The 21,733-nt window shown below is 41.1% G+C and overlaps 1 protein-coding gene across 1 annotated transcript in view; it reads left to right on the forward strand.

The window, feature by feature from the left end:
* The first annotated feature begins 13,238 nt into the window (after positions 1 to 13,238).
* LOC139366122 (X-linked interleukin-1 receptor accessory protein-like 2) overlaps positions 13,239 to 21,733 on the forward strand; it is a 315,764-nt gene continuing 307,269 nt past the window's right edge. The window contains exon 1 of the mRNA XM_071103238.1: positions 13,239 to 13,865. The gene's annotated coding sequence lies outside the window, so the exon portion shown is untranslated. The remainder of the gene's footprint in view (positions 13,866 to 21,733) is intronic.

Raw genomic sequence — 21,733 nt, forward strand, 5'->3', positions numbered from 1 at the left:
GTGACAAAACATGAATATGCACAAAAACTAAAAATACCAAAGGCAAGCCCAAACTAAGCTGGGATACTGACTGACACCTTAGCAGCACCTGAAGTGCTTATCAATCGGCCTCAGCATCTGGACAAGGTTAATGCTGCACCCTGGGGGAATGGAGTGTGGAAGTGGTGTGTCCAAATGGGTATTTTTATTGAAGTTCAAATAGTTAATTATACACTGAGTGTGCAATGCATGCTTTTTCCATGACATAAACTGACCAGGCTACCCGAGTGCCTCAGTGGTCTAAGCCACTGCACCACACTGCTAGCTGTGCCACTAGAGATCCTGGTTTGAGTCCAGGTTCTGTCGCAGCCGCCCGCGCCCGGGAGATCCATGGGGTGGCGCACAATTGGCCCAGCGTCGTCCGGGTTAGGGGAGGGTTTGGCCGGCAGGGATGTTCTTGTCACATTGCGCTCTAGCGACTCCAGTGGCGGGCAGGCACAATGCACGTTGACACAATCTCCAGGTGTACGGTGTTTCCTCCCACACATTGGTGCGGCTGGCTTCTGGGTTAAGCGGAAATTGTGTCAAGAAGCAGTGCGGCTTGGCTGGGTTATGTGTCGGAGGACGCACGGCTCTCGACCCTCGTCTCTCCCGAGTCCGTACGGGAGTTACAGCGATGGGACAAGACTGTAACTACCACTTGGATACCACAAAATTAGTCAGAAAAAGGAAATAATAACAAAAAAACTGACCACGTGAATCCAGGTAAAAGCTATGATCCCTTATTTATTTTACTTGTTAAATCCACTTCAATCAGTGTAGATGAAGGGGAGGAGACAGTTTAAGACATGGATTGTGTATATGTGCCATTCAGAGGGTGAATGGGCAAGACAAAATATTTAAGTGCCGTTGAATGGGGTTTGGTAGTAGGTGCCAGGCGCACCAGTTTGAGTGTGGCAAGAACTGCAATGCTGTGGGTTTGTTACGCTCAACAGTTTCCTGTGTGTATCAAGAATGGTCCACCACTCAAAGGACATCCAGCCAACTTGACACAACTGTGGGAAGAATTGTAATCAACATGGGCCAGCATCCCTGTAGAACGCTTTTGACACCATGTAGAGTCCATGCCCCGATGAATTGATGCTGTTTTGAGGGCAAAGGGGGGTATAACTCAATATTAGGAAGGTGTTCCTAATGTTTTGTACACTCAGTTTGTTAAGCGGAGCGACACAGGGAAGCCCAAGAGTAGACTCAGATGAGAAAACAGGGATGAATGAACCAAAATATTTATTGTTACACAGCGAGATATAGAGTGCAGATCCAGGGAAGCTCGGATGAGTAACAGAAAAATCAGATGTGGAGGCTGAGGTTGGAGTTAACTGAGTAGAACAGGGTAAACAGGTCCTGAGGTGAATCCAAGGTAGTGATCGTGAGTAAAATCCAGAGCAAGGTAGTTGGGTGGTGAGACGTGGAACAGGAGACAGGAGCCAGAGACAGAGTGGTAATGAGCAGATATTACGATCTGGCAGAGTGGCAGTGGCAGGACTTAGTATTTGTAGAGGTCTTGATTATGGAACAAGTTGCAGCTGGTAGGGATCTGCTCTGACTGCAGGTCAAGAAGACACCAGATAAACACCAGAGGGCGTAGCAAGAGCAGATGTGACAGTGTATGTTTCTATCAATATTATCCATGCATCAAGACAGGAAAATGATTACTTTTGAATAATAATACATTTAATTTAATATGTAATCTATGTCAAATTATGTAATCCGTTTCTGTTTCTGTTGGTGTGTTGGTGTTACGTGTCCCTACGAGGAGAGCGATCCCAGTATAAATGAAAATATGGGGATAAAAAGAGCGCCGATGAAAAGGCAGTTAAATGGATTTTCTCTCAATTGTGGCAATATATCCTCCTCTGTGTATAACGTTGACACAAAACGTTATTTTTTTGCCATTCAAGTATTCATGGTGAGGCTCCTTTTTGTGAAGACAATAATCTTATTTTTTTTATGGTGGATGAGGTTCGTTTCACTAGGAATATGCTTATTATGGTGGGAAGAAATGTGGCTTATGAAACTTCTGAGATCAGCCACAGAGGAGAGCAATCTGATCTCACTGCAACAAAAAAACAGATAACATTTTACACTAAAACATATGGAGTATGTACTGTATGTAAGGTGGTAAAGGTTCTTTCAAGATCACAGGGTCAAACTGTACTGTTACTGTATTGTTACTGTACATTTGCAGTCCACTTTTAATTGGAATGAGAGACCTACAAACACTGAGGTTCATGGTCTCCTGACACAGTGTGAAGTGCAGAGATTAGAAACGAGACAAATGTTGCTTTCAACAAGAAAAATCACACATGCTGTCCTTGGGTTCAGAGAGCAAATGAAAATAGACATGGAGATAGTGGGAGGTGAGGAAGCCAGTGAACTCCAGTGAAATAGGGCTACAATGACATCCCTGTGTACTCGTGTACTATGGAGAAATAACCCATCAGGCTGGTGAATTATATATATCTTGCCTTTGTTACAACGTCAAAGGAAAGATGAGCTAGCCGATTGATATCTGCATGAATTAATATGATACAGGCAGAGGTGACAATCTGTTGTTATGACAGAAAAACAGAAAAACTCTTCACCACACTACTAGAATCCACTGACTTGAGAGCAGTGGGTGGAGGTGAGTTCTAATGATGTGAAGTAATTTCCATAGAGTGCCCTTACTGCCTGGTACAGCATCCAGTGGCCACTGTAAGTCTGCTTACCTGCTGTGCTGCATCCAGCACCAGTGAGATGGGCTCTACAGGAGAGTACACACACTTTAAAGTGGAGGTGTATTTATATTTCCTGTTCAGTTTCATACAGCTAGTGGTCATCGTTTTCATTATATGTGGCCTGAGATTTATTTGGGTATCTCTACAAGGCTATTTGTACTTAAAGTCGTTGTACAAAGATTAACATTTGAGCAATTTTAAAACACGTCTACATTAATTAATTTGTAACATACAAAATGTAGCAGGTCTACGCTTGTCCCTGGCATGTCCTTAGCTGCGGGAATCATATCAAATGGAATTGTATTTGTAACATGCGCTGAATACAACAGTTGTAGACCTTACCCTGAAATGCTTACTTACAAGCCCTTAAACAAGTCTATGTATACAGGTTAGTCGAGGTAATTTGTACATGTAGCTAAGGGTAAAGTGACTATGCATAGATAATAAACAGTGAGTAGCATTTTATTAATTGTTCAGCAGTCTTACAGCTTGGGGGTAGAAGCTGTTAAGGAGCCTTTTGGACCTAGAGTTGGAAATTCTGGTACTGCTTGCCGTGCAGTAGCAGAGAGAACAGTCTATGACATCGGTGACTGGAGGCTTTGGCAATTTTTTGGGCCTTCCTCTGACACCTCCTAGGTCCTGGGTGGCAAGAAGCCTGGCTCCAGTGATGCATTGGGCTGTACTCCTGAGGGGGAAAAGGTGTTGTCATGCCCTCTTCACAACTGTCTTGGTGTGTTTGGACCATGACAGTTTGTTGGTGATATAGACACCAAGGAACTTGAAATGCTCGATCCGCTCCACTACAGCCCCATCGATGTTAACGGGGGCTAGTTCGGCCCTCTTTTTCCTGTAATCCACGATCATCTCCTTTGTCTTGATCACGTTGAGGGAGAGGTTGTTGTCCTGGCACCACACAGCCAGGTCTCTGACTTCCTCCCTATAGGCTGTCTCATCATTGTCGGTGATCAGGCCGACCTCTGCTGTGTCGTCAGCAAACTTAATGACGATGTTGGAATTGTGCTTGGCCACGCAGTCGTAGAGGACCTGAAGGTACTGCAGCACCCCCTGATAAATCGATATATATATATGTACAGTATATACACTACCATTCAAAATATTGGGGTCACATAGAAATGTCCAATGCTTTTTAAGAAAAGCTTATTTTTTGTCCATTAAAATACATCAAATTGATCAGAAATACAGTGTAGACATAGTTAATTGTTGTGTCTTTACTATGGATTAAGTGATATATGACATCAAATTAGTTCTCTGTAATTAATATTATCTGATTAAACTAATCATGTAAATATTTAATTAACTAGGAAGCCGGGGCACCAAGGAAGAATGTTTATAGAGCTGTTGTCTTCCGAATAAACTCTTAAAGACCTGGTAATCGTTTATATCAATAGCAGTCAATTATTAATCGTCACCTTATTCAGTCTCATCTGAACGTCGTAAAATGATTGGTTATCTTCACGAACCCTGGCTAACAAGTTGAATCAGCAATACAACATTTTGTTTAATTAATTATTTATTTACTAAATAACTAAATAATCACACAGAATTACATATACACAGGATGGATCATACATTGATTACTAATTATGTCATAAAAGAAAACGTCCCTAGCAGACGAAACCGATATGACGGCTGGTTACACAAAGAAAGGGGGTTAGGTTTGAATGAAAGCGCGGGATGACTGAGGAGCAAAAGAATTGGGTCTCTATCGACCTTATGATGCTATGCTATCGTAAATACAGAATCATATGCATTCTAAATAACCACCCATTCGGAAAAGGAAAATGCAAGAAACATATTTACTCTGAGCTGTACTTCGATAGATTGGTCAAAGATCGAAGGCTGGGTTACCCAGCAGAGATCTCCCTTGTCCTTTGAAGAATATTTCTGGCAGATACGTTGTAGTACCCTGTCGTTCTAAAGAGATTGTTCGTTCTTTCCTAGGTCACGCACGTTTACAGCTGCTGCTGATAACTCGATGTCTAGGATGTATCACTTCATAGTGAATAAGAGTTCAAAGTTCATACCAAGTTGCCATACTATAAACTCATGCTATATTCTGGCTGGTGTAGTCACATTCATCCTTCCAGGATGGCGATCGTCACCTCCACGTTGAAATTCTCCCTTCTGAACATATGGACATCAATCATCACGTCATCGGGAACACAATGTTAATTTCATTAGGTTGTAGTCGTTCAACCATCCATAATTTCCAACCAATGCCTATTCATGTGGGTCGTGGCCACTGACTGAGCCTATTTTACTTATGAAAACAATTCCCTAATTTTAAAAACTAAAATTACATTTCATGTTTTCACAAATAGTTCCATATTTAAACATTTAAATTGCACAACAATTCCATGTGAACTAGAATGTGTGGACTTTCCAAGATATAGTTTATGTTGTCCTATCATCAGTAATAATATCTTAGGCGACAACTGATTTGACATCATATTCTTTATGTACCAACATATATTTTAACCAGGTTGGATTACATGAAGATTGTTCTTTTCCCCAACCTTTTGATGTTACAATACTCTCTCTATGTTAACAAAGGGCTTTCCAAGAGTCCATTCTGTGGAGTGGAGAGAAAAAGGTGGAAAGGTATTTATGGGGAGTCATAAACCTCCCTCAACAGGACAACGTCAATGCATAATGTTGTAAATGACTATTGTAGCTGGAAACTGATTATTTTTTATGGAATATCTACATAGGCGAACAGAGGCCCATTATCAGCAACCATCACTCCTGTGTTCCAATGGCACGTTGTGTTCGCTAATCCAATTTATTATTTTAAAAGGCTAATTGATCATTAGAAAACCCTTTTGCAATTATGTTAGCACAGCTGAAAACTGTTGTCCCGATTAAAAATATCTTAGGGCTGAGATCCCGTTAACAACAGCCAGTGAAAGTGCAGGGCGCCAAATTCAAAACAATGGAAATCTCATAATTACAATTTCTCAAACATACAAGTATCTTATACCATTTTAAAGGTAATCTTGTTGTTAATGCCACCACAGTGTCCAATTTCAAATAGGCTTCACAGCGAAAGCACCAGAAACGATTATGTATTATGTTAGGTCAGAGCCATATCACAGAAAAACACAGCCATTTTTTCAGCCAGAGTGGAGTCAAAAAAATCTGAAATAAAGATAGAATTAATCACTAACCTTTGATGATCTTCATCAGATGACACTCATAGGACTTCATGTTACACAATATATGTATGTTTTGTTTGATAAAGTTCATATTTATATAAAAAAATCTCAGTATACATTGGCGCGTTATGTTCAGTAGTTCCAAAAACATCCAGTGATTTTGCAGCGAGCCACATCAATTTACAGAAATACTCAATATAAATGCTGATGAAAATACAAGTGTTATACATAGAAATATAGATACACTTCTCCTTATCGACTTACGGAGGTGGTCCCTGCACAGGGACAGCTCAGCGGAAATTTCAGAGCGCCACCTATAGTACTCGAGTATAGTACTCAATAAATCTCAAACTTTCATAAAAATACACATGCAAGGTACTGAATTAAAGCTACACTCGTTGTGAATCTAGCCACCAAGTCAGATTTGTAAAATGCTTTTCGGCGAAAGCATGAGAAGCTATTATCTGATAGCATGCACCCCCCCAAAATACCAGCACGACACGTAAACAACAGATTTTGCGGTAGCCGGCGCTACCCAAAACGCAGAAATAAAATATAAAACATTCATTACCTTGGAGGAGCTTCTTTGTTGGCACTCCTATATGTCCCATAAACATCACAATTGGGTCTTTTTCCCGATTAAATCCGTCATTGTATACCCAAAATGTCATTTGCTGAAGGCCAGTCTGATGCTGCGAAAAGCCCATTTACAAGACGCAACGTCACTTTTTAAAATTACAAAAGTCGCCTATAAACTTTTACAAATCACTTCAAACGACTTTTCTAAACCAACTTTAGGTATTAATAAACGTTAATGATGTATCAAATTGATCACGGGGCGATCTGTATTCGATAGCAGCAAGTCTGGAAATCATCGTCCATTTTTTCAGTTTCACAACATACTGTGGTGCGCCTCAAGAAAGGAGGGGTCTATTCGTGTTGTAACCAAGGATAAATTAGTCAGATATTGATAGCAATGGCGACATCGTGTGGAAGCTGTAGGCGTTTACAGGGGATTCGCATATATTTTCGTCTTAAACAATACATTGAATGGCGGACGAATATTTTGTTTGTGTTTTTGGTAAACAGTTTTACCAGGGATTTTTACTCCTAAACACGTTCTGTTATAGCCACAGACCCGATTTAACCAGTTTTAGAGACTTCAGAGTGTTTTCTATACACACATACTTTAATCATATGCAGATACTATATTCCTGGCATGAGTAGCAGGACTTTGAAATGTTGCGCGATTTTTTACAAAAAGCTGCGAAAATTCGCATCATCCATAACAGGTTTGCAACCGCTCTGTCCGATTTCAAAAAAGCTTTACGGAAAAAGCAAAGCATGCAATAATCTGAGTACGGAGCTCAGAGAACCAACAAGCCAAAAAGATATCCGCCACATTATGCAGTCAACAGAAGTCAGAAATAATATTTTAAATATTCACTTACCTTTGATGATCTTCATCAGAATGCACTCCCAGGAATCCCAGTTCCACAATAAATGTTTGATTTGTTCGATAATGTCCATCATTTATGTCCAAATAGCTACTTATGTTAGCGCGTTTGGAAAACAAATCAAAACTCATGAAGCGCGTTCACTAGTTGCAGACGAAATGTCAAAAAGTGCCGTTACAGTCCGTAGAAACATGTCAAACGATGTATAGAATCAATCTTTAGAATACTTTTAACATAAAACTTCAATAATATTCCAACCAGGGAATTCCTTTGTCTTCAGAAAAGCAAATGGAACAGGAGCTACCTCTCATGTGAATGCGCATGACCAGCTGGCAGACCTCTGTGTCAAGCTCTGACCTGAGTATTCTTTGTTTTCTTTATTATTTTGGTTAGTTCAGGGTGTGACATGGGTGATGTATGTGTTTTTGTACTGTCTAGGGGTTTTGTAGGTTTATGGGGTTGTTTATCATCTAGGTGTTTATATATGTCTATGGTTGCCTAGATTGGTTCCCAATTAGAGACAGGTGTTTATCGTTGTCTCTGATTGGGAACCATATTTAGGCAGCCATCTTCTTTGGGTGTTTTGTGGGTTATTGTCTATGTCTAGTTGCCTGTGTATGCACATTTATAGTATAGCTACACGTTCGTTTTGTAGTTTGTTTAGTGTCCGTCTTTATTAAAATATATAACATGTATTCTAATAACGCTGCGCTTTGGTCTCCTCTTTACGACGATCGTGACACTCTGACTCATTCCCCTCTCATTCAGCCCCCCTTCACAGTAGAAGCCTCAAACAAGTTTCTAAAGACGGTTGACATCTAGTGGAAGCCTTAGGAAGTGCAAGATGACCAATATCCCACTGTATCTTCAATAGGGTCTGAGTTGAAAATCGACCAACCTCAGATTTCCCACTTCCTGTTTGGATTTTTTCTCAGGTTTTTGCCTGCCATATGAGTTCTGTTATACTCACAGACATCATTCAAAGAGTTTTAGAAAGTTCAGAGTGTTTTCTATCCAAATATACTAATACTATGCATATATTAGCAACTGGGATTGAGGAGCAGGCAGTTTACTCTACTCAGTTTACTCTTTACCTTATTCATCCAAGCTACTCTATACTGCCCATAAGAAGTTTTAAAGAAGAAATAAAACTGGCCATCTTTAGACAAGTTGAGTATCTTGAGCATCAGCATTTGTGGGTTTGATTACAGGCTCAAAATGGTCAGAAACAAAGAAAATTATTCTGAAACTTGTCAGTCTGTTCTTGTTCTGAGAAATGAAGGCTATTCCATGCCAGAAATCGCCAAGAAACTGAAGATCTCGTACATCGCTGTGTACTGCTCCCTTCACAGAACAGCCCCACCTGCCCTGAATGACCGGTCGCCACTGGTTACAGCCTTATTCTAAAATGGAACCATTTGTTTTGTTTCTCATTAATCAGGAAGGAGACGTGTTCTGTCTCCTACAATTGAATGTATTTTGGTGTGAAAAGTGCAACTAAATCCCAGAACAACAGCAAAGGACCTTGTGAAGCTGCAGGAGGGAACAGGTACTAAAGTATATATGTCCACAGTAAAACGAGTCCTGTATCAACATAACCTGAAAGGCCGCTCAGCAAGGAAGAAGCCACTGCTCCAGAACCGCCATAAATAAAAGCCAGACTATGTTTTGCAACTGCACATGGGGACAAAGATCGTACTTTTTGGAGAAATGTCCTCTGGTCTGATGAAACCAAAATAGAACTGGTTGGCCTTAATGACCATCGTTATGTTTGGAGAAAATAGGGGGAGGCTTGCAAGCTGAAGAACAGCATCCCAACCGTGAAGCACAGGAGTGGCAGCATCATGTTGTGGGGGTGTTTTGCAGCAGGAGGGACTGGTGCACTTCACAAAATAGATGGCATCATGAGGTAGGAAAAGCTTGGTCGCAAATGGGTCTTCCAAATGGACAATGACCACAAGCATACTTCCACAGTTGTGGCAAAATGGCTTAAGGACAACAAAGTCAAGGTATTGGAGTGGCCATCACAAAGTCCTGACCTCAATCCTATAGAAAATGTGTGGGCAGAACTGAAAAATTGTGTGCATGCAAGGAGGCCCACAAACCTGACTCAGTTACACCAGCTCTGTCAGGAGGAATGGGCCAAAATTCACCCAACTTATTGTGGGAAGCTTGTGGAAGGCTACCTGAAATGTTTGACCCAAGTCAAACAATTTAAAGGCAATTCTACCAAATACTAATTGAGTGTATGTCAACTTCTGACCCACTGGGAATGTGATAAAAATAAATAAAAGCTGAAATAAATCATTCTCTCTACTATTATTCTGACATTTCACATTCTTAAAATAAAGTGGTGATCCTAACTGACCTAAGACAGGGAATTTTTACTAGGATTAAATGTCAGGAGTTGTGAAAATCTGTGTTTAAATGTATTTGGCTAAGGTGTATGTAAACTTCTGACTTCAACTGTATATTAAAGGCCTGATTGGTGGAGTGCTGCAGAGATGGTTGTCCTTCTGGAAGGTTCCAGGAGTCTTGGTGGTTCCCAACATCTTCCATTTAAGAATAATGGAGGCCACATTTCTTGGTACCCTTCCTGTGACTCGACACGTTCCTGTCTCGGAGTTCTACAGACAATTCCTTCAAGCTCATGGTTTGGTTTTTACTCTGACATGCACTGTGGGACTTTATATAGACATGTGTGGGCCTTTCCAAATCATGCCCAATCAATAGAGTTTACCACAGGTGAACCCCCATCAAGTTGTAGAAACATCTCAAGGATGATCAATGGGCACAGGATGTACCTGAGCTAAATTTAGAGTCTCAAAGGTTCAAAGAGCCTTGAATCTTCTGAGGCCTGAGGAATGCGTGAAGTGGAGGAAGATATGGTTATAGACTATAAGTGCCATGGAGAAACAGCTGACCCATTCTGTAATAGCTTTTAAAATAACAGTTCTCCAATAGCTTAGCATGGTATTTAGATTCCAAGAAACAGCAGTTCACCAGCACTCCCTAAAAGAGGTTAATATTCGTATTCTTAAAGGCTCTGCTAACCAGCACAGCTCCTTTTGCTGTTAACACCCTGGAGTTTTCACTACATCTTTAAGTTGTGTGTTACCAACATGTCAGTGGTCTGGATGAGTGTGGCACAGCAGAGCAGTCTAGAACCAGTGCCAAGTGATAGAGAGGGTGAGAAGAGATTTGTCTGCCAGTCCTAAACTTCTTATACTTGTGTAACATATTCCTAATCTGATTTCTTGGTGCTTGTAATGCTGGCACTGTATCAGCATGTTTAATCACTTGGTGACACATGAAAATGGAGGAAATAGATTATTATGGAATACAATCAACACAGCATACAATCAAAGCTACCCTGAAAAATGTCCCTCCCCTGAATAATACAACACTATTTGAATGAGGGGAAACAAGCTATCTATTAACAGCAGTGTCCTTACATGGCTTCTTGTCTAGCTCCAGCTTCTCCCATGGGCAGCCTCCAGGTGATGTCAGGCCAGGCCTCCACACAGCAGTCAGCCTAACATGTCCAGCATGACTGTGGCGTCTTCAGCCCTCACTGTAGCCCTCACTGTTCTGTACTGTACACACCACTGACAGTGAAATTAGTGTCATAAATATTTCATGATGTGCTTGTCTTAGCCCTATTGATTCCAACTGCAGGCAGCAAACTCCCTTTGAAAATCTTTCCCTGGACGCAAGCCTGTCTGCCGCATAGCTGTCAAATCTGACCGCACACAGAAACACATACACACACGCACTAGATGAGTGGATAATGGGGTTTTGCAGAGTGAGTGCGTGCGTGCGTGTGCATGCATGTGTGTGTGCATGTGTCTGTGTGACCAGATTCATGTAGCCCACCAGCATGATGGTTGTCACTCTTGAATGATTAATCACATAGTATAGTGTTCAGGGAGGGAAGGCCCTCCCATCGTTCTCCTCTAAATTTAGTTTTACTTCAATGAAAAAGGCCTCCATTTTCGCAATCAACAGTGGTCTAGGCCAAGGCTCCTTTCACTAGCTCTTTTTCTCTCCTCAGCAGCAGTGGCTGAAACCAGTTTCAGCTGGACATAAGCTATACGTTTTATTGAGTTGCAATTGGCTGTCACAGATATCAGCTCACGCAGTTCTCATCACCTCACACATTAAATTAACAGAGGACGGGTCCAGTCGGCAAATACATTTTAATTGCACATATCCGTGGCAGTTATATCAGACCCGACACAGATCGTGCCGCACCACCGTGCCACACCGTGCCATGCCGCCTGTCAGCAGGACAGCAAGTCATGTGCAGAGGTGAGAGAGCACTCACACAGCTACCTCTGTACTGTGTACATGACTGCCTCCCTACGCCCACTCTGTGAGATGGGCTTCATGGCTGCTCTGAGTTTCTGTCCATCAGCTTAATGAAAAGGTATTTGTTATGTACTGTTCAACTCTAAGTGTATGTTACTAAAAATATTCTGTCTGAATAACAGACAGGCACATGCAGTGCAGTGAAATCAAACTACTCCGTGATCATATAGTTCATCTGTCAGGTAATGTACAGGAAATTCAGTAGAGTAACAGAACACACTACAATGGCATACGTACTTTAGATGCAGAACATGCTGGTGAAAATCCTTAAAAACGCTCAAGGTATTTACTTGTGAGTGAAGTTATCTAAAGGTGCAAATTGCGCAAATCTATAGTTTTAGATAAGAAAATCAGACCACACAAACACCTCCTAACTCATTGCATTATTAATTACTTCAACAAAATAAAACATATCACCATTGTTAGTGAAGAGAGCTTCTACATTCAGCCCATGTGGCTCAGCCTACTCTGGAACAGAACTTAATTAATAAAATGTTGTGAATTATTAGAGCATGATTGATAAATCATCAGCTTCACAATGGAGAGATTGTATCTAAACATTTGACTTGTAGCTGTAATGGGCCACCCTGGCTTGTTGCTCCCACACTGAGCTTTGATGTGATTTGTGTATTGGCAACATTGACATATTAAGTGTATCATCATAATCCTCCATCATGTTTTGGAGTTTATCGTTTTTTTTTTTACCTTTATTTTACTAGGCAAGTCAGTTAAGAACAAATTCTTATTTTCAATGACGGCCTAGGAACAGTGGGGTAACTGCCTGTTCAGGGGCAGAACGACAGATTTGTACCTTGTCAGCTTGGGGATTTGAACTTGCAACCTTCTGATTACTAGCCCAACACTCTTGTGCATCACTTTTCCTGATCAGAGACCCCCCTCCCCCAAACCCTATGAGTTGTTGACATCATAGAATGTCATAGCCTACATTGTGCACTTTTAATTCATACAAGTCTATGAATGTATGTGCTTTGTGTTATGTGCAGTGAGGTATGACTGCTATTTAGGTTGAGTCCTAAATCATATTTTTTCCAATTCGCTTCCAATGTTCCTTTTCTCTTCATCTTATTGCCTGGTTGCTTTAACTTTCACTTTTTTGTGTCTTCATGATGGGACAATTTTTTGTTTTTGTATTATGGCGAAATATTCTAGGTCTGTTCCTGTGTTAAAACTCAAATCTGTCTTCTCTCTCTGGTGTTTTAGGCACGTCATCCCTCACCGCCACAAGGAGGCGATAGGGGGGATATATTTTCAAAACCAACGCACCTTAAAATATATTTAGGCATATACTCTTGGTCTAGCCTGTTTCAGTAGTCCGTCTAATTTAAAATGCTGTCTTGAAATCAAGAGTTCGAGTTCATCGAATCTTCCCTTGAGTCAATCAACAGCACTTTTCGAGCTATCTGTTTCTCCACAGACGCGTGGGACTGAAGAACTGCGTCCTCGCGGAGACAGCCGGCTGTCACTGTCTCTAGATGCGTGTTGAAGGAGCGCGCGGGAGGGGTCTGGAATCGAACTCTTGCTGCGAGAGATCATCATCGATTGCTGGAGTCTGCAAAGGCACTCCATCCAGCACAACACAAATCAGATGTGGAGCTTTTCCAATGCAATATGAGTGACTCAACTCATGAGGGGTGAGACAGCACTGGGGAATGTGTAGAACCGGGGAGGACAGAGAACCGTTTTGCAACCCCTTGGTGTTTACGAGTCCAGGATTCCGGGAAATGGAAGTTATTTTTGGCCATCTAAAGTAGAGCGAATCTTCAAAATTCCGTCGGACAAGGGGCAGGAAGAGCCGAAGTAACTCAGGTGAGTTAATTGCAGCCTTCTGTCGACTAATGTTGCCATTCGAATATCCTTGAAATAGTCTGAGGAATCCGTCCTCACAGAAGTAAGAAAATACTGTCTTGTGCTCGAACAATTTCATTTCAAACGTTGTGAGCTGATTTGAACTGGAGAGACCGTGAATTATGCTCTAATACATTTTGAAAACAAACTCAAACATACTCAGACGAGTGGAAATACTTTATTGAAACAAGCCTCGATTGATAATCTGCCTCTTTTGCACGGATTATCAACATCAGGTGAGTGCCAACCTGAACCTGAATAATACAAAATGTGCATCTAAGTGTGTTATTGCGCGCCCGTGCGCGCGTAATGCTGTAGAAGTTATGAGAATTAGAAAACAGACCATGGAAGTAAAGTGATTGCTCTTGCACATCCTGTAGATTCCTTATTTAAAAACCTATTGCATTGCGTTGTTAATTTGTAAAAGTGGTCCCAACATAGATATGGTGATTGTTTAATTTCGTTTTTGCACCACCGCATGCAGGCTGGTGTTGTGTTTGTATGGCGGTGGTGGTGTCGATGCAGGTTGAGGCTGCATGAGGCGGAGGGTTTAATTATTGTGGTCGTTTAACGATAGGGCGCACATCAATCGTTTCACCCAGAGATACGGTCTCCCGGTGAAGCAGGCTGTCTGGCCACATTGATTTATACAATAAAGTAACTCCATAGATCAGATTCCGGACTGAAGATCGACTGCAGCCAGACTCTAACTGTCACTTTCAGCGCCGCTGCCCATCCTTTACCTCTGCTGGGAGGTGGGGAGAGAGAGGAGAGGAAACGGATTAACAGCAAATAGATTACCACAAACAAACTATAGATGCGCTCGGCTCCTGAGGTTCATTTGTGCAATGTTTACCGTGTAAGCAAATATTTTATGCACACCTGGAGTGTGGTTGGACAACTTTACCTTCCCTCCGGTGACATGACAGTCACCTCTGTGATATGGTATTTTGCCTATATATTTGTGAGGGACATAAACTATGGTCGAACCATATGAAGAGTTTATTTAAAAAATGCTTCTGTATATCCACCAATTTTTCACATTGTTTTTTCACAATAAATGATTGCTTATGGGTATCATGTGTGTGTAAAATATTACTGTTCTCAGATTTTTATTCATATTATATGAAAATGTTTTAGTTTTTTTGCAAAACGCTATGCACTCCTAATAATGAGTTGCACCCCATTTTGCCCTCAGAACAGCCTCAATTTGTCTGGGCATGAACTCTACAAGGCGTCGAAAGCATTCCACAAGGATACTGGTCCATGTTGAGTCCAATGCTTCCCATAGTTGTGTCAAGTTGGCTGGATGTTATTTGAGTGGTGGACCATTCTTGAGACACACGGGAAACTGCTGAGCGTGAAAAATCCAGCAGCGTTGCAGTTCTTGACACACTCAAACTGGTGTGCCTGTCACATACTACTATACCCCATTCAAAGGCACTTAAATATTCGGTATTTCCCATTCACCCTCTGAATGGCACATATACACAATCCATGTCACAATTGTCTCAAGGCTTAAAAATCCTTCTTTAACCCCACTCTTCCCCTTCATCTGCTCTGGTTGAAGTGGATTTAACAAGTGACATCAATAAGGGATCATAGCTTTCACCTGGTCATTCTATTTCATGGAAAGAGCAGGTGTTCTTAAAGTTTTGTATAATCAGTGTACATTGTTTAGCTGGAATGGACTGTTCGTATCCTGTATATTTAACTGTGATGTGTGGTTGTCTCACCTAGCTATCTTAAGATCAATGCACATACTGTAAGTCGCTCTGGATAGGAGCATCTGCTAAATGACTAAAATGTCAAATTTTATTGTTTTGCATGTAGATATATTAATGTATTGAATAGTTTTTACTAATTTTAAAAACAATATTGATGTCACAAATGTAACATTTGGAGCTAGAAACACAAGCATTTCACTGCATCTACGATAACGTTTGCTGATCTGTGTAACGCGACCAATACATTTGGATTTGATATGATTTGCACAGTTCTTTATTAAAAATGTAGTTATTTGTTACATTTGACTGTGTAAATCCTAGCAGTACTACTTATTTCTCTGAGAGTGAGGCAGATATAAAGTACCAGTCAAAAGTTTGGACACACCTACTCATTCAAGGGTTTTTCTTTATTTTTACTATTTTGACATTGTAGAATAATACTGAAGACATCAAAACTATGAAATAACACATATGGAATTATGTAGTAACCAAAAAATGTTTAAAGAAATCAAAACATATTTTATAGTTGAGATTCTTCAAAGTTTCCACCATTTGCCTTGATGACAGCTTTGCACACTCTTGGCATTCTGTCAACCAGCTTCACCTGAAATGCTTTTCCAACAGTCTTGAAGGAGTTCCCACATATGCTGAGCACTTGTTGGCTGATTTTCCTTCACTCTGTGGTCCAAATCTTCCCAAACCACCTCAATTGGTTTGAGGTCAGGTAATTGTGGAGGACAGGTCATCTGATGCATTACTACACCACTCTCCTTCTTGGTAAAATAGCTCTTACACAGCCTGGAGGTGTGTTGGGTCATTGTCCTGTTGAAAAACAAATGATACTCCCACTAAGAGCAAACCAGATGGGATGGTGTATCGCTGTAGAATGCTGTGGTTGCCATGCTACATGCATTTCTCTACATGCGCAATAACATCTGCTAAACAGGTGTATGTGACCAATAAGATTTGATTTGATAAGTGTGCCTTGAACTCTAAACAAATAATCGACAGTGTCACCAGCAAAGCACCCGCACACCATCACACTTCCTTCTCCATGCTTCACAGTGGGAACCACACATGCGGAGGTCATCCGTTCACCTACAATGCGTCTCACAAAGACACAGCGGTTGAAACCAAAAATCTAAAATTTGGACTTATCAGAGCAAAGGACAGATTTCCACCGGTCTAATGTCAATTGCTTGTGTTTCTTGGTCCAAGCAAGTCTCTTCTTATTATTGGTGTCCTTTAGTAATGGTTTCTTTGCAGCAATTCGACCAGGAAGGCCTGATTCATGCAGTCTCCTCTGAACAGTTGATGTTGAGATGTGTCTGTTACTTGAACTCTGTAAAGCATTTATTTTGGCTGCAATTTCTGAGGCTGGTAACTCTAATGAGCTTATCCTCTGCAGCAGAGGTAACTATGGGTCTTCCTTTCCTGTGGCGGTCCTCATGAGAGCCAATTTCATCGTAACGCTTGATGGTTTTTGCAAATGCACTTGAAGAAACTTTCAAAGCTCTTAACATTTTGGGGATTGACTGATCTTCATGTCTTAAACAACTTATTAGGGCTGCAATCCCGTTAACGGGATGATCTGACAACAGCCAGTGAAAGTGCAGGGCGCCAAATACAAAATGACAGAAATCTCATAATTAAAATTCCTCAAACATACATGTATCTTATACCGTTTTAAAGGTAATAGTGTTGTTAATCCCACCACAGTGTCCGATTTCAAATAGGCTTTACGGCGAAAGCACCAGAAACGGACTTCATGTTACACAATACATGTATGTTTTGTTTGATAAAGTTCATATTTATATCAGAAAATCTGAGTTTACATTGGCGCGTTACGTTCACTAGTTCCAAAAACGATGTGGATAGCCACATCGATTCAACAGAAATACTCATCATAAATGTAGATGATAATACAAGTTATACACATGGAATTATAGATTATAGATCTCTTTAATGCAACCGCTGTGAAAGGGCAAACCATGCAATAATCTGAGACGGCGCTCAGAAAATTAATCAAATTAGCCACCATTTTGGAGTCAACAGAAACCAGAAATTACATGATAAATATTCCCTTTGATGATCTTCATCAGAATGCACTCCCAGGAATCGCAGTTCCACAATAAATGCTTGATTTGTTCGATAATGTCTGTTATTTATGCCCAAGTAGCTACTTTTGTTAGCATTAAGTACACAAAAACTTTGGACAAAAACTTCAAAAAGTTATATTACAGGTTGAAGAAACATTTCAAACTAAGTATAGAATCAATCATTAGGATGTTTTTATCATAAATCTTCAATAAAGTTCCAACCGGAGAATTCCTTTGTCTACAGTCGATTTCATGTGGAATGCGGATGACCAGATGACCATTCAGCTCTTATTCAATCCCACAACACAGCAGAAGCCTCATTGAAGTTTCTAAAGACGGTTGACATCTAGTGGGAGCCCTAGGAAGTGCAACTTCATTCATATCCCAATGTGAATTCAATAGGGCCTGGGTTGAAAATATACCAACCTCAGATTTCTCACTTCCTGTTTGGATTTCTTCTCAGATTTTTGCCTGCCATTTGAGTTCTGTTATACTCACAAGCATCATTCAAACAGTTTTAGAAACTTCAGAGTGTTTTCTATCCAATACTAATAATAATATGCATATATTCACAACTGAGACTGAGGATCAGGCCGTTTACTCTGGGTACCATCCAAGCTACTAAATACTGCCCCTGCAGCCATAAGAAGTAATGATTAACTGTAGTTCCTCTTTGCTTATTTGAGCTGTTCCTGCCATAATATGTACTTTGTGTTTTACCAAATAGGCCTATCTTCTGTACACCACCCCTACCTTGTCACAACACACAAAGAAATTATCGCAAATTAACTTTTAACAAGTCACACCTGTTAATTGAAATGCATTCAAGGTGACTACCTCATGAAGCTGGTTGAGAGAATGCCAAGTGTGTGCAAAGTCATCAAGGCAAAGGGTGGCTACTTTGAAGATAGATTAAATATATTTAGATTCGTTTAACACTTTTTTGGTTACTACATGATTTCATATGTGTTTTTTCATAGTTTTGATGTCTTCACTATTATTCTACAAGGTCGAAAATAGTAAAAATGAAGGAAACCCCTTGAATGAGTAGGTGTGTACAAAGTTTTTACCTGAACTGTATAGCATTTTGCAAAAACACGTGATTATTTCTCTCTGAAATAAAACATTCAAGTGATAGATTTTAAACCAAATACATATCAAATACATATCTGCCAATGATTTGTTTATGAAACCCCATATTTTCTCATTTAGAAGGTTAACATCACATCTTTTCACAAATAGTTTCATGTTTAATCACATACGTTTCACAATATTTAGATGTAAACCCCATAATTTAAGAAGTGTACACAACCAAAGACAAAGTAATGAGTGTTTCCTGTCCTTCATGAGATCACCAAATGAAACACACTCGTCATGACTGTCCCTTAAGTGTCCACGGACCACTCCCACATTATTTTTTAAAATTTAAAATATAAATATTTTTTTATTATTCAAACGTTTAATGTCCAAGGGTTTCTCTGTGTTCCACAGAGCACTACAGAGCATAGAGACCGCGTATTTTATCACTGCCATAAAACAGCCGACTTCCCGTTCTCCCCCTCTACGAGAGAGAGCACGCTGTAGAGAAAACCCACTGTAACCTGATCCTTCAAATCGTCACAGGAGAGTTATGACATATATTTGCTCCATAACTGACCGGGTACAAGACCTGCTGCCTGAATTTCCAGTGCCTTTCACATTGCTACAGGGGTTGCCATGAAGAATAGCTTTTCCAAGCAATGACATATCATAGTATAACCCCTTCTAGATGTCCATTTAGGTGTCAGGTGCACTGTATATTACCTATAATGAAGGGCTGACAAAGGCCTGGTGAAGGCAATCCAATAGTATGAGCAAATGGCGCCGAAGTAGATAGCTGCCGTTTTACGATTCCGTAACAAATTGTGCTATTGTGTATGTTCTTTCACGTTATTTCTAAGTTATTTTGTACATAACGTTTCTGCCACCGTATCTTATCACCGAAAAGAGCTTCTAGATATCAGGACAGCATTTACTCACCCCATACAGAAGGAATATTTGTTCTTCAACAGGTCAGATGGAAGGGATTTACTTCAGACGCCCGACAGGGCCCTCATCCCCATTATTCACAGGAGAAAGAGACGAAGGTATCGTGGACGAAGATCCCAGTGTCTTGTTAGGATCCGTCGCTGAGAGGGTAATCTACCATCGGTCCTATTACCAAACGTACAATCAATCAATAATAAAATAGACGAACAACAATCACGTATATTCTACAAATCGGACATTAAAAACTGTAATTTCTTATGTTTCACCAAGTCGTGGCTGAACGACAACATGAATAACATACAGCTGGCGGGTTGTAAGCTTTTTCAGCAGGATAGAACAGCAGCCTCTGGTAAGACCAGGGGTAGGGCTATGTATATTTGTAAACAACAGCAAGTGCATGAAATCTAAAGAAGTCTCAAGGTTTTGCTCGCCTGAGGTAGAGTATCTCGTGATAAACTGTAGACCATACTATTTACCAAGAGAGTTTTCATCTGTATTTTTCGTAGCTGTCTATTTACCACCACAAACCGATGCTGGCACTAAGACCGCACTCAATGAGCTGTATACGGTCATAAGTAAACAGGAAAAGGCTCATCCAGAGGTGGCGCTCCTAGTGCCCCGGGGACTTTAATGCAGGAAAACTCAAATCAGTTTTACCTCATTTCTACCAGCATGTTAATTGTTCAACCAGAGGGAAAAAAAACTCTCGATCACCTTTACTCCACACACAGAGACGCGTACAAAGCTCTCCTTCGTCCTCCATTTGGCAAATCTGACCATAATTATCTCCTCCTGACTCCTGCTTACAAACAAAAACTTAAGCCAATAAGTATGTGGTCACATGAAGCAGATGCTAAGCTACAGGACTGTTTTGCTAGCACAGACTGGCATATGTTCCGGGATTCTTCCGATGGCATTGAGGAGTACAGCACATCAGTCACTGGCTTCATCAATAGGTGCATAGATGATGTTGTCCCCACAGTGACTGTATGTACATACCCCAACCAGAAGCCATGGATTACAGGCAACATCCGCACTGAGCTAAAGGGTAGAGCTGCCATTTTCAAGGAGCGGGTATCTAACCTCGAAGCTTATAAGAAATCCCACTATGCTCTACCAGACAAGCTAAATTACTTCTATGCTCGCTTCGAGGCAAGTAACACTGAAACATGCATGAGAGCATCAGCTGTTCCGGACGACTATGTGATCACGCTTTCCGTAGCCGCTTTCAGTCCCCTCCTGTACTCCCTGTTCACCCACGACTGCATGGCCAGGCACAACTCCAACACCATCATTAAGTTTGCAGAAGACACAACAGTGGTAGGCCTGATCACCGACAACGACAAGACAGCCTATAGGGAGGAGGTCAGAGACCTGGCCGGGTGGTGCCAGAATAACAACCTATCCCTCAATGTAACCAAGACGAGAGAGATGATTGTGGACTACAGGAAAAGGACTGAGCTACAGGACCGAGCACGCCCCCATTCTCATCGATGGGGTTGTGGTGGAGCAGGTTGAGAGCTTCAAGTTCCTTGGTGTCCACATCACCAACAAACTAGAACGGTCAAAACACACCATGACAGTCATGAAGAGGGCACAACAAAGCCTATTCCCCCTCAAGACACTATTTTTTTTTTACATGGGTTCTGAGATCTTCAAAAGGTTCTATAAGCTGCAAGATCGAGAGCATACTGACTGGTTGCGTCACTGCCTGGTACGGTAATTGTTCGGCCTCCGACCACAAGACACTACAGAGGGTAGTACATCACTGGGGCTAAGCTGCCTGCCATCCAGGACCTTTACACCAGGCCATGTCAGAGGAAGGCCCTAAAAATTGTGAAAGACCCCAGCCACCCCAGTCATAGACTGTTCTCTCTACTACCACATGGCAAGCGGTACCAGAGTGCCAAGTCTAGGACAAAAGGCTTCTCAACAGTGTTTAAACCCAAGCCATAAGACTCCTGAACAGGTAACCAAATGGCCACCTGGACTATTTGCATTGTGTGCTCCCAACTCCTCTTTTACGCTGCTACTCTCTGTTTATCATATATGCATAATCACTTTAACTATACATTCATGTACATACTACCTCAATTGGCCTGACCAACCAGTGCTCCCGCATATTGGCTAACCGGGCTATCTGCATTGTGTCCCACCACCCGCCAACCCCTCTTTTACGCTACTGCTATTCTCTGTTCATCATATATGAATAGTCACTTTAACAATATCTACATGTACATCCTACCTCAA

This window comes from Oncorhynchus clarkii, chromosome 14, assembly GCF_045791955.1.
Source record: "Oncorhynchus clarkii lewisi isolate Uvic-CL-2024 chromosome 14, UVic_Ocla_1.0, whole genome shotgun sequence".
Classification (NCBI taxonomy): domain Eukaryota; kingdom Metazoa; phylum Chordata; class Actinopteri; order Salmoniformes; family Salmonidae; genus Oncorhynchus; species Oncorhynchus clarkii.